The following is a 12,187-nucleotide window of genomic DNA, read 5'->3' on the forward strand; positions in this document are numbered from 1 at the left end:
CAATTGTTATCTACAGGAGTATGTCAATTACATTTGAATTACAGATTTTAAACTACAGCAATGTGTCAGTTGCATTTGGTAACTGACTAGGGTTGCCAGATCCAATTCAGGAAATATCTGGGGACTTTGGGGGTGGAGCCAGGAGACTTTGAGGGTGGAGCCAGGAGACACTGGGGGTGGAGCCAGGAGCAAGGCTGCAACAAGCACAATTGAACTCGAAAGGGAGTTCTGGCCATCACATATTTTACTGTTTTAGCTTGTTGGAATCCACCCTGAGCCCTTATGGGAAAGGGTGGAATATAAATGTACAAAAATAACATAAATAAATATAAACATCTTTTAAATGCCTTCCCTCAACTGGAAATAATGAAGGGTAGGGGCGCCTTTTTGGAGGGCTCATAGAATTGGACCCCCTGGTCCAATCTTTTTGAAAGTTGGAGGATATTTTGAGGAGAGGCATCAGATGCTATGCTGCAAATTTGGTGCATTTACCCCAAAAAACAGCCCCCCACCCCGAGCTCCAGATACCCTATGGGAATTGGTCTCCATAGGGAATGATAGGGTACCCAGCAGACATTTCCCTCTCTGCCCCCAGCTTTTTTACATATAACTGACATATTGCCCCTGCTGAAAATTGACATATCTCTGTAGCTTTAACACTCCTGGACTCTGGAGCAACAAAACAAAGTAGGAGTCCAGTTAGAGTTGCCAATCCCCAGGTGGGGGCAGGGGATCCCCTGGTTTGGAGGCCGTCCCCCCGCTTCAGGGTCATCAGAAAGCGGGGGGAGGGGGGGGAAATGTCTGCTGGGAACTCTATTATTCCCTATGGAGATTTATTCCCATAGAAAATCGCGGAGAATTGATCTGTGGGTATCTGGGGCTCTGGGGGGTGTGTTTTTTGGGGTAGAGACACCAAATTTTCAGTATAGCATCTAGTGCCTCTCCCCAAAATACCCCCCAAGTTTCAAAAAGATTGGACCCAGGGGTCCAATTTTATGAGCCCCAAAAGAAGGTGCCCCTATCCTTCATTATTTCCTATGGAAGGAAGGAATTGAAAAAGTGTGCCGTCGCTTTAAATGTGATGGCCAGAACTCCCTTTGGAGTTCAATGATGCTTGTCACAGCCTCGATCTTGGCTCCACCCCTAATGTCTCCTGGCCCCACCCCCAAAGTCTCCTGGCTCCACCCCCAAAGTCCCCAGATATTTCTTGAATTGGACTTGGCAACCCTAAGTCCAGTAGTACCTTCAAGACCAGTAGCACCTTTGGTGCTACTTTGCACTCTAGTGGTATATCATCTTTGCTTTCAACCCCCCCTCCCCCCCGCCCGAAAAAAATAAACCAAAAAAACAACCCCTGCAATGGCACAGTAAAGGGGAAACAGCAGCCACAGGAGACTAGGGCAAAGAAAAAGTAGAAGAAACATTTCCACCAGGAACACCTCTGCATTCAAAACAGCAGCAGAAGGAACACTGAAAACTGTTCCATAACGCAATGGTTTCAGGTGACCCAGTAAGAGAAGTACTTCTGCTTGTTTTGTGTATCTGGTGTGTCTTTTGTCACAGCTATGCTCCATACCTGATACAAGAAGGCCATGGAAAATGCTTTTGTGTACAATAATTGGGAACTGCCCCTCTGTTAGTCCATTCTGTGTTCTTATAGATTCCAAATTTTAGCTTTTCAGCAGCTAAATGGTTACTTTCAAGACGAAAGTCAGCCCTAGGGAGGTCCAGTCCTATGAGGCAGAGTACTGACACAAAAAACAGCTTCCTTTCCCCTCTCCGCCCCCACAATTGCTGCGAACAAATATCCCCTGCTGAGAAACTCAACACCAAATGGTGCAGTGTGCATCTAAAACATTTCAGGAGTATGTTGCAATGCTTTGCACATACACGAGGCCTATAATAGCTCTGAGGCTGAGAGAATGAGAGGATTTTTTTTCCCAACACTGTTTGGTGGTTACCAATCAATCTTGTGTACACCCCTTGACCAGATTCCAAATTATTTGAGAAATGGCTGGGTGTGGAAACTCTGGTATTTGACAGTTGGAGAAATGTGGAAAGGGCAGCTTGCATGAAGGAGGCTGTTCCCTTCCCCCGCCCCATCTGCTTTCAGCTGACTGCATTCTGCATTATTCTGTTTGAACGTATTAAGAAAATAAATAAAGTGAAGCAAAACATGGAAAATAAGTTGCGAGGGAAGCACAGTTTTGCAGCTGGGATGTGTTCTCCTGGAAAGCAGAGTCCCTTCACTTCTTCGTTGGCCATTTGCTGTTGCGTGGGCCATAAGACGGGACAATTCCCTTGAAAAGTATGAAATCTCAGTCCTGGGCAATGTTCCCTCTAAACTGCAGAGTCTTGTGAGTAAACATTCTACTTTGTGAGCTCCTGGCATTAAAGCTGCGAGCTACTGCATAAATCCTTGTGCTCTGGGGCCATTTTTCCTGAGCTAAGACAAAAAAAGGTGTGAGCTGGAGGCTAAAAATCTGTGAGCTAGCGCATGCTAATTCAACTTAGAAGGGACACTGGTCATGGGGTAAGGATCTGTTGTCCTCTCCATCAGTGTTTCTTCTAAGCCGCACAGTCTTGTGAGCAAACATTCTACTTTGTGAGCTGCTGGTATTAAAGCTGTGAGCTAATGCACAAATTATTGTGCTCCGGGATCATCCTTCCTGAGCTAAGACAAAAATGTGTGAGCTGGAGGCGAAAAATCTGTGAGCTAGCTCACGCTAACTCAGCTTAGAGGGAACACCGCTTTCCATCCCACTTCCTCAAAAGGCTTTTTCCTTGGGAACCAGGATTCTTGGTATCCATGAGCTGATGATCCTGGCATGAGCTCGGTGTTGGACGAGCTAATCCGATGAGACCACATTACCAAGAGGAGAAATCAGCAAGGAGTTGTTAAGCTTTGGGTAATGACTACTTGCACAGAAAACAAATTCAAATAACCCCCCTTGATGTTACCTGTGGAATAGCACCAGGTGTTAACAAACAGCTCCATGGGGGGACAGGACGTAAATGCAAGAACACCTTAGGTTCTTCTTCAGAAATGCTATATAGCAAGAAGAAACTGATCAGTATTGGCTGATCTGTCCAAATATGATAGTCTAGAAAGTAATTCTGACTCAGCTCTTGCCATAGCTTCCTCTGGAGATGGGATGACCACAAAAGATAACATTTCCCTGAATTTCTCCCATGTGTCTGAAGTTGCAAAATACTACAAGCAGTACTCCAGCTATCTAAAGGCAAGTTACTGTTCAGGACTTCCCCTCAGCCCAAGAGAACACATTATCAGGCTGAAAAATGAAACCTGAGATATCTCAAAGTCCACATTCAGAGAACACTCACCCTCAGCTTGTGGGCGACGTAGTTCTTTTTGCGCTTTCCTTTGTCCAATGTGGCCTTTGTTTATTTAATCCCAGAGTTGGAAGGCACTACCAGGGTCATCTAGTCCAATGCCCTGCCTTGGAGGCTAGATGGCCATCTGACAGCAATGAAGATCCTATGAATTTAGGGGGAGTGAATTTCCTGCATTGTGCAGGGGGTTGGACTACATGACCCTAGAGGTCCCTTCCAACTCTATGATTCTGTGACTCAATGCAGGAAATACAATAACAGTTTCCCTAACAGAGTTTAGTGAGAGTTCAGTGTCAAAAGATGTAGAAGCCAAGGCCTTCCCCTGTTGCTTCCTCCTATTAGTGCTATTTAGACGTTTGATATCTCTAAATACATAGACTCCCTTTGGTCTCTATGACTAGTAGCCACTAATGGATTGTGATTTGTGGAAGTCTGATACAATATGTGGATTACATTGTTCAGTGAATAAATGGTATGCCTTAGAAAAGTAAAGCATATCTGTGGATTCTGTCAGGGTTCCAGAAATTTTATTTATCTCTATGTGACCTCATAGCATTCCAGTCATATGCATGTTTTATATCTCATGCACTTGCAAGATAGCTTGGCTTTTCCTTTCTTTTCTGGCTTTGGATATGGTAGTTGTTTTGACAGGCCAAGATCATGATGCTCTGGTCATGCCCATGAAAAGATGACCCGGTGTTTCAACCCTATTATTTTAGGACAGAAAACAGAAGGCAGACATGTTTCAGGTAAACTAGGTTTAACTTTCACACTACAGACAAACTACTGTGAAACTTTCTTGCTGGACCTCCTCAAAGTGACAATTTGACTCCATCTAGCTAGGTCACATTTGTGGCATCTGTGACATTAGCAGAGGATTGTGGAAAGCTGAGGGATTTTTGTGGCATTTTCCTATCAGGTGACGTGACTGTTTTGCAGAGGATAATGTACTACATTTGTCGGACAATGAGGAGTACATGTGGCCAATCAAGATGCCACAAGCTGGTTGCAGTGAAATGTGGAAGCGTCACTATTTATGCATTGACTTCTATGAAGAAGAATGCCAAAAACCATAGGTTAAGATGAAAGGATTTATGTGATACTTTTTTTGTCACATAGAAGATGGTTTGCTGCGTGCTGAGCATAGTATGCCATTTTTGTGGCCACTGCTGAGGTAGCATAAAGTGAAGTATGAATGTGGAAAAATATGAAGGAGTCACTGCTTTTATGGTGGCTTATATAAAGATTGCAAGACCAGCCCTAAAAGAACAGTTGATTTTTAAAGCTGTGGATCATGAAGGTGAAGCTGTAGATCATGAAGGGGAAGAAAGAGATGCTCTGTATTTTTGGTGCTTGGGAGGGACAACAGTGTGAGGACTTCTACTGTCCTGGCCCCACTGATGGACCTCCTGATGGCACCTGGGATTTTTGGCCACTGTGTGATACAGAATGTTGGACTGGATGGGCCATTGGCCTGATCCAATATGGCTTCTCTTATGTTCTTAAGGAGTTTCTGGTTTACTTTTCCTTAGAAGAGATGACAGTCCACTGAAAATAGCCCAACCTTTGTGGTCTGGCCATGTGTGTGTGACAACTGAGAGCACATATGGCACTTGATGCAGGAGTCACTGCCTTCTGTGAAGAGGAATTTTCTAAAAACAGGTTATGAATGCAGAGGCATTTCTTTGGTACTTCTGGGGACCCAGCCATCACTGCAATGGTCTGGGTAATCTGTAGTAGGTGTGAGGGGATGCCGCATAGTTGACGTGGTGGTGAACTGTGAAGGCATGACTAAGTTGTGTGGTGAGTTCTGTGAAGAAAAAATGTCTAAAAACAGGAGGTGGCGGCGGCTACAAGCATAGCCAGCTTCAAGAGGGGGTTAGATAAAAATATGGAGCAGAGGTACATCAGTGGCTATTAGCCACAGTGTGTATGTGTGTGTGTGTATAAATTTTTGGCCACTGTGTGATAGAGTGTTGGACTGGAGGGGCCATTGGCCTGATCCAACAGGGCTTCTCTTATGTTCTTATGTGACACAGAGTGTTGGACTGGATGGGCCACTGGCCTGATCCAACATGGCTTCTCTTATGTTCTTCTGTGACACAGAGTGTTGGACTGGATGGGCCATTGGCCTGATCCAACATGGCTTCTCTTATGTGACACAGAGTGTTGGACTGGAGGGGCCACTGGCCTGATCCAACATGGCTTCTCTTATGTGACACAGAGTGTTGGACTGGAGGGGCCACTGGGCTGATCCAACATGGCTTCTCTTATGTGACACAGAGTGTTGGACTGGAGGGGCCACTGGCCTGATCCAACATGGCTTCTCTTATGTGACACAGAGTGTTGGACTGGAGGGGCCACTGGCCTGATCCAACATGGCTTCTCATGTTCTTATGTGACAGAGTGTTGGACTGGATGGCCATTGGCCTGATCCAACATGGCTTCTCTTATGTGACACAGTGTTGGACTGGATGGGCCATCAGCCTGATCCAACATGGCTTCTCTTAGGTTCTTATGTGACACAGAGTGTTGGACTGGATGGACCCCTGGCCTGATCCAACATGGCTTCTCTTATGTTCTTATGTAACACAGAGTGTTGGACTGGATGGACCCCTGGCCTGATCCAACATGGCTTCTCTTATGTTCTTATGTGACACAGAGTGTTGGACTGGATGGGCCACTGGCCTGATCCAACATGGCTTCTCTTCTGTTCTTATGTGACACAGAGTGTTGGACTGGATGGGCTATTGGCCTGATCCAACATGGCTTCTCTTATGTTCTTAGTAGGCTGTGAAGGTGTTTCTGTGGTACTTGTGGTGGCACAACCATCAGCGAGAATAGGGTTATCAGTAGTAGGTGTGAGGGAACAAGGAGCCGCCTGCTCGATATAGTGAACTGCGGAGGTGTCACTGGGTGTGTGATAACTCGTGTTAGAAGCGTTGTCTAAACAGCAGGTTATGCCAAACTTGGCCTGAGGTGTGCCACAACCCCCCGCAACATCTACGGTGAGGGCCTGTGACAGACACACCACCCGAACGAGGGGTCTTGAATTTATCATCCCGCGCAGTCCCTCTCTGACCAATCAAAAGAGACGATTCCTGCCCTCCCCCACATTTCGCTACGCCGCGGGCTGAGGCGACTGGGGGAGGGGGGGCTGCAGCGCGAGAGAGCCTTTCGTCATTGCGAGGGAGGGGGCGCGAGGAGGAGGAGGAGCACGAGAGAAAGAGCAGCCAATCAGAAGGAGAGCCAGCTTGTGGCTCGCGCTAGCCAGCTGCTTTAACTAAAGGCCTTTAAAAAAAACACACACACACACAACCACGACGGTTGGGGTGCGGACAACGGGCGGGGGAGTTTAAAAAAAAAAACAACAACCAGGGGAGAAAGTCGACGAACCAATCGCCGCCCGACAGAAGCGAGCCAGAGCGGCCAATAGGGTGGAGGGGAAAGACGAGCCAATGGGAGAGAGCCGCGGGCGCAGGCGCGGAGCGCGACGGCGAGCGCGCGCGCGCCGGAAAGGCGCGCCCTCTTCTCCCCCCCGTCCCCTCCCTCCCTCGCTGCAGCAGAAGCGGCTGAGGGCGGCCATTTTGTGCGGCTGAGGGCGGCCATTTTGCGCTGCTGGGTAGGGGCGGCGGATGGGGGGAGGGGACGAGGCTTCGCTCAGAGACGGTGAAGACGGGCAGAGGCTTCCCTTCCCTCACGCACACGGCGCAAGATGGCCGGGGAGGCAGCAGCTCGCCGCCCGTGCTCCCCGGACGCACCTCCGCCTTCACCTCCCTCCCGACGCCCCTCGCAGAAACCCGCCCGGCCTGAGGCTGCTCGGGGGCTTCGGCCGGGCCCGGGGAGGGTCTCCGGTCCTCCTCGGGGCGGGAAGGGAACGAAACGCGCCCGGGGGGTCGTTCGGGGCTCTCCCCCCCGCGGCCCCGCGCCCTTCCCCGGGTCGGGGTTCGAGTTCGGCGCGGCCGCCGCTCCTCGGCTTCGGACGGTGAGTCTCTCTCGCCCCTTTCTGCCGCCCTCCGTGTTCTCTCCCCGCCATTGTCTCTTTGTCCTTGGCCAGGGAAACGAGATGTCCTTGGAGGGGAAGGAGGGAGGGGGGGGGGGGGGACCTGAGCTCTCTCTCCCCAAAAAACGGCCCTGCTTTTTATTCCCAGGAAGGAAAGATCCGCCTCGACCTCGTTTTCTTTACTGGGGGGCGGGTGGGGAGCCTCTGTTCGAGTTTGGGCTGCATGGAGAACTTTCTGGGTGTGTTTTTGGGGGGGGGGTGGGGAGGAGGGGGTTGGTGTCTGGCAGTCAAGTGGGGAGAAAGGAGCACCCCCCCCACCACCCACCCAGTTCTTCTCGTTCCTTTTTTTGTTACGTGGAAAGAAAAGCCCCCCACCCAAGAAAAAAAAACACCAAAAAAACCACTGGGTGGCTTCCTAAAGTCCGCATTTTGGGGGGAGGGAGAAGTCTTAACAGTCAAGTTGGGAGAGGGGGAAAAAAGCAGGGCTCGCCACCCTCACCCCAATTCCAAATTTTTCAAATTGCAGTGCTTCTCATTCCTTTTTTATTTTGTTTTTACCAGGGAAGGAGCTCCCCCCACCCCAAGAAAAAAAATAACGGGTGGCTTCCTAAAGTCCGCATTTTGGCGGGTGTGTGTGTTCAAATGTTGACGTTCAAGTTGGGAGAAAGAAGCAGGGGCTCCCCACCCCCCAATTCCAAATTTTCAAATTGCAGTGCTTCTCATTCCTTATTTTTTTATTTTGTTTTACCAGGAAAGGAGCTTCCCCCACCCCAAGAAAAAAAATGGGTGGCTTCTTAAAGTCCGCATTTTGGCGGGTGTGTGTTCAAATGTTGACATTCAAGTTGGGAGAAAGAAGCAGGGGCTCCCCACCCCCCAATTCCAAATTTTCAAATTGCAGTGCTTCTCATTCCTTATTTATTTTTTTTTTTACCAGGAAAGGAGCTTCCCCCACCCCAAGAAAAAAACAATGGGTGGCTTCCTAAAGTCCGCATTTTGGCGGGTGTGTGTTCAAATGTTGACATTCAAGTTGGGAGAAAGAAGCAGGGGCTCCCCACCCCCCAATTCCAAATTTTCAAATTGCAGTGCTTCTCATTCCTTATTTATTTTTTTTACCAGGAAAGGAGCTTCCCACACCCCAAGAAAAAAAATGGGTGGCTTCTTAAAGTCCGCATTTTGGCGGGTGTGTGTTCAAATGTGACATTCAAGTTGGGAGAAAGAAGCAGGGGCTCCCCACCCCCCAATTCCAAATTTTCAAATTGCAGTGCTTCTCATTCCTTCTTCTTCTTTTTTTTAACCAGGAAAGGAGCTCCCCCCACCCCAAGAAAAAAACAATGGGTGGCTTCCTAAACTCCGCATTTTGGCGGGTGTGTGTTCATATCTGACATTCAAGTTGGGAGAAAGAAGCAGGGTCCCCCCCTCACCCCAAGAAAAACACACACAAAGAACGGGTGGCTTACCATTCCGCATTGGGGGGGTGCGGCCAGTGAAAAACAGGACCCAATCCTGAGTGGGGGAGATGGAGAATTGCAGGGTTGCTCGCACCCTTTTTACGTGGGGCTTGAGGGGTATCCTAAAGCTTGGACGCGGTGGGGGTGCCCCAGATTTGGGTTGGGGGGTGGCGGTGGCGAGTAGGGGGCACTTGACAAAAGGACAGAGCCTTGGAGGTGGCTAAAAATGGATTCCAGCACCCCCCCCCAAAAAAAAACCCCCACACAGTTAAAACATTGCCTCCCCCGTTAGAAGAGTTCCCCAATAGGTATGGGGCGGGGGTACTAAGCAAGGACTCCTGGTTGTAGGAGGCGAACATAACGTTGAAGGATATTGATGTCGAGCCCCAGCCGCCATTGGAACTGCAGTTCTTCTTCTCCCCCCTCCCCGTCTTTTGCAGCACTATTGGGGGGGAGAGCTTATGACACCCCCATCATATAGGATACTTTTCCCCTAATGGAGACCCAAAGATTTGAGTGTGGGCTTTCTGTAAACACTTTACTAGGTTGGATTCTGAAGAGCTGGCAGTATTTTTTTTTTCAAATTCCAATGCAGTATTTTTGTATGGGGCAAAATAAGGTGGGGATCTGCAAGTTGAGACAGCACCCCCCCCCCAAAAAAAAATTCATGGAGAGAAATGAAGGTATGCCGATTCCTTATACATCTGTCAAAGTCCTGAATACTTTAATGGGTGGTGATGGTTCTCTCTTGCAGCTGAAGGGGAGAAACAACCATGTCTACTTTTTTGTAAGAACAAAAGACGCCATTCTCTCTGTCTCAGATATAAAAAACTTGGGTTTTGTATGTAGGGTGTTGGCTTTTAACGCCTTCTAAACCAGTTATAGAGAAGTGAACTACAGGAAAAAAAGTTGATAGAGCATTCTTTTTAAATAAAAGAATCTCTAAAAATGAATTTTGGAGTGCATTTTAACCAGAAAGGGTGGATAATGTGTTGTATTTTGGGACTTCAGATTAATTATTTGCTATGAACTTCTTTAAATACACAAACATTTTGTGTATTCCAGTTAAACAATTGAATGCACTTCTATATTGGAATAGGAATCCATGGTAAAAGGAATTGCAGTTTTAAAAATGGGCTGCACTGACTTTAAAATAACTACGTAGAACTAAGGGCATTTTTAAAGCGTTACTGTCAGTTTTTGTATTAGGCATTTTGATTGTGAGATAAATTTGGTATTCAGTCTTCTAAGAATGCCTTGAATTTGTAAGAAAACTTGAGATGGAATCTTTGGCACTTGTTTTTCCCTTGGTTTGTTGAAGTTAGCAAGTTTGACATTCAGAGTAATTTTCAGATGCCTAGACTTTGCAAGGTACGTCTTTAACTGGCATTTCTGAGATTAAGGCATAGTCATATTTGTGCAGTAGATTGACCTAACTAATTAGTCCAAATTCTAAAATTTTCATTTTCCTTCTGGGGTTTTGGACCATGAGTGACATGAGGAGTGTACTGTTGAAGAAAGTTCTAGCACAGAACTGACTTCTGCTATATTTTTAGCCATGCTGGCAAATTTATTTTTCAAAGGCTTTAGACCTTATTGGCTGTGTAATTAGTTGAAACCAATACTGGTCTTGCAGAAAACACCATTGTAGGAGTAGTTACTTAAAAGGATTAGTATTATTCTTATCAGTTTGAGTTTTAAATGCTTTGAGCATGGACTTCGATTTATTCTTAACAAGATGGAAATATTAACTTGGTTAAAGCCTGTTGGGAGTAAAGTTAACTAACCAACTTGTACTCTAGTGTAAGAAAATAGGACTGAAATCAGTGTAACACTACCTTCTGTTATATGTGTAACTGGTTCTAATATTGGCTTCAAAATGTATCCATTGTGTGATCTGTGCCATGTTTTCTGTAATGAGACAGTGAAACTAAGATACATTGATGGAAAAGCTTATAGTGTCTTGTGTATGGCTGGAAACAATTTTTTTGAAAAAATGCTTAATTTAGAAATATAGTTAGCATTATTTTTCTCTTACTAATGCTTATTAAAGTTCACCACTTTGTAAATACTGAACATTTTTAAATAATTTTTTTATTTAGGTATTCGTTGAATGCTTATCCCTGCGATAACTGATGGCTTTCGGATGAACTATAGAATCTGTTCCCAATAGGTGAGAATAATTTCAAACTCATGTTAGTGTATTGTTTGCCTCTAGCTTGTGACCAAGGTGTCATCCATTTTATACAGTTTTCCTGAATAAGAGGAACACTATATCCCCTGTTCAAACTAAATGCAAACTGATTATTCATAATTTAGTTTATTGCTAAATTTATATTTTTTAAAGAAAACTAATATGCTCATTATAAATATATTTGGGGAAAAAATCCTATTGATTTTTGTGGAACATATTTCTGCACTAAATAACTTACGTTAGACTCCTAAGCTGAGTTGTGCCTTTCTTAGCCCATTGATGTAATTGGAAGGGTGTAATTATTTTTAGGATGGGTCACTGTCACAGGCAGCTATTGTGAATGTATTAAATAAGCCTAAAGAAAGGGGGAATTGCTTCCAAATAAATCTTTTTGATCAGGATGTTCATGTGTGAATGTTTTTTTTAAAAAAAAACCTCAAGCTGGGAAATAAGGAGGTAGGCAGACTTAAGTATGCTCTGTAACTTTTAGAAAGTTACATCATGCTTGCATAAATGTCTACACAGGGAGTTAAGGACTAGGGACTTGTTCATACTCTTGTAAATAGCTTTTGTAGCTAAACACCTGCTAACTTCCTTGGGTTTAGATAGTTCGTTTTAAATGTGTAACTGATATGAAGCTGAATTGTAGCTCAAAATTACCATTAACACCCTTTTTCTTAAAAAAGGTGACATAGATTTTTGAAATAAACCCATGTTTTCTTTTTAAAGATTGCTTTGGGTTCTGCCCACTGGGCATTCCTTATGGTGGTAGAAGAGGAAATGCAGAATCCTGTAAACTAATTCAGGTACGTTTCACTTCTAGTCAACTCCGTGGATACCACAGGTGCAGTTACGGTCTCCTTCGTCACAGCCCATAAGCTTTTAATAGAATCTCAGTTTCCATTTATAATTGAAGAGGTCCTATTTCTGGTGCATTAATCTGAACACTTTGCCAGCCCTTGCTTTTATGTATTAAGTGAGTAGGAGTGTGCCAGTATTCTTTTAGCGTTAGAAGTAAGACTAGCTGAACAAAAAGTAACGTTTAGTGTTCAGCACTTGCGCCCAATTTGACTTTTATATATTAGCTCAGTACTTATACCCCAGGGCTTTAAGGAGGGTTGAATGTGGGAGGCTGAAACTGAGAGATGGGGGCTTATCTTAAGTCCAAGGCCACCACAGTGCTCCTGT

At 45.6% G+C, this 12,187-nt stretch overlaps 1 long non-coding RNA gene across 3 annotated transcripts in view; it reads left to right on the forward strand.

Annotated features, from left to right (window-relative positions):
* Nucleotides 1-12,187, forward strand: part of LOC132587823 (uncharacterized) — a 40,520-nt gene that overhangs the window by 17,124 nt on the left and 11,209 nt on the right. For 2 of the 3 annotated variants that reach the window (XR_009556472.1, XR_009556473.1), the window contains exons 2-3: nucleotides 10,908-10,978; nucleotides 11,729-11,805. This is a non-coding gene — a long non-coding RNA (uncharacterized LOC132587823). Of the gene's footprint in view, nucleotides 1-6,811; nucleotides 7,340-10,907; nucleotides 10,979-11,728; nucleotides 11,806-12,187 lie in introns of those variants that run through there. The other variant, XR_009556471.1, reaches the window with a different exon arrangement.

This window comes from Heteronotia binoei, chromosome 19 (assembly GCF_032191835.1).
Source record: "Heteronotia binoei isolate CCM8104 ecotype False Entrance Well chromosome 19, APGP_CSIRO_Hbin_v1, whole genome shotgun sequence".
NCBI classification, from domain to species: Eukaryota; Metazoa; Chordata; class Lepidosauria; order Squamata; family Gekkonidae; genus Heteronotia; species Heteronotia binoei.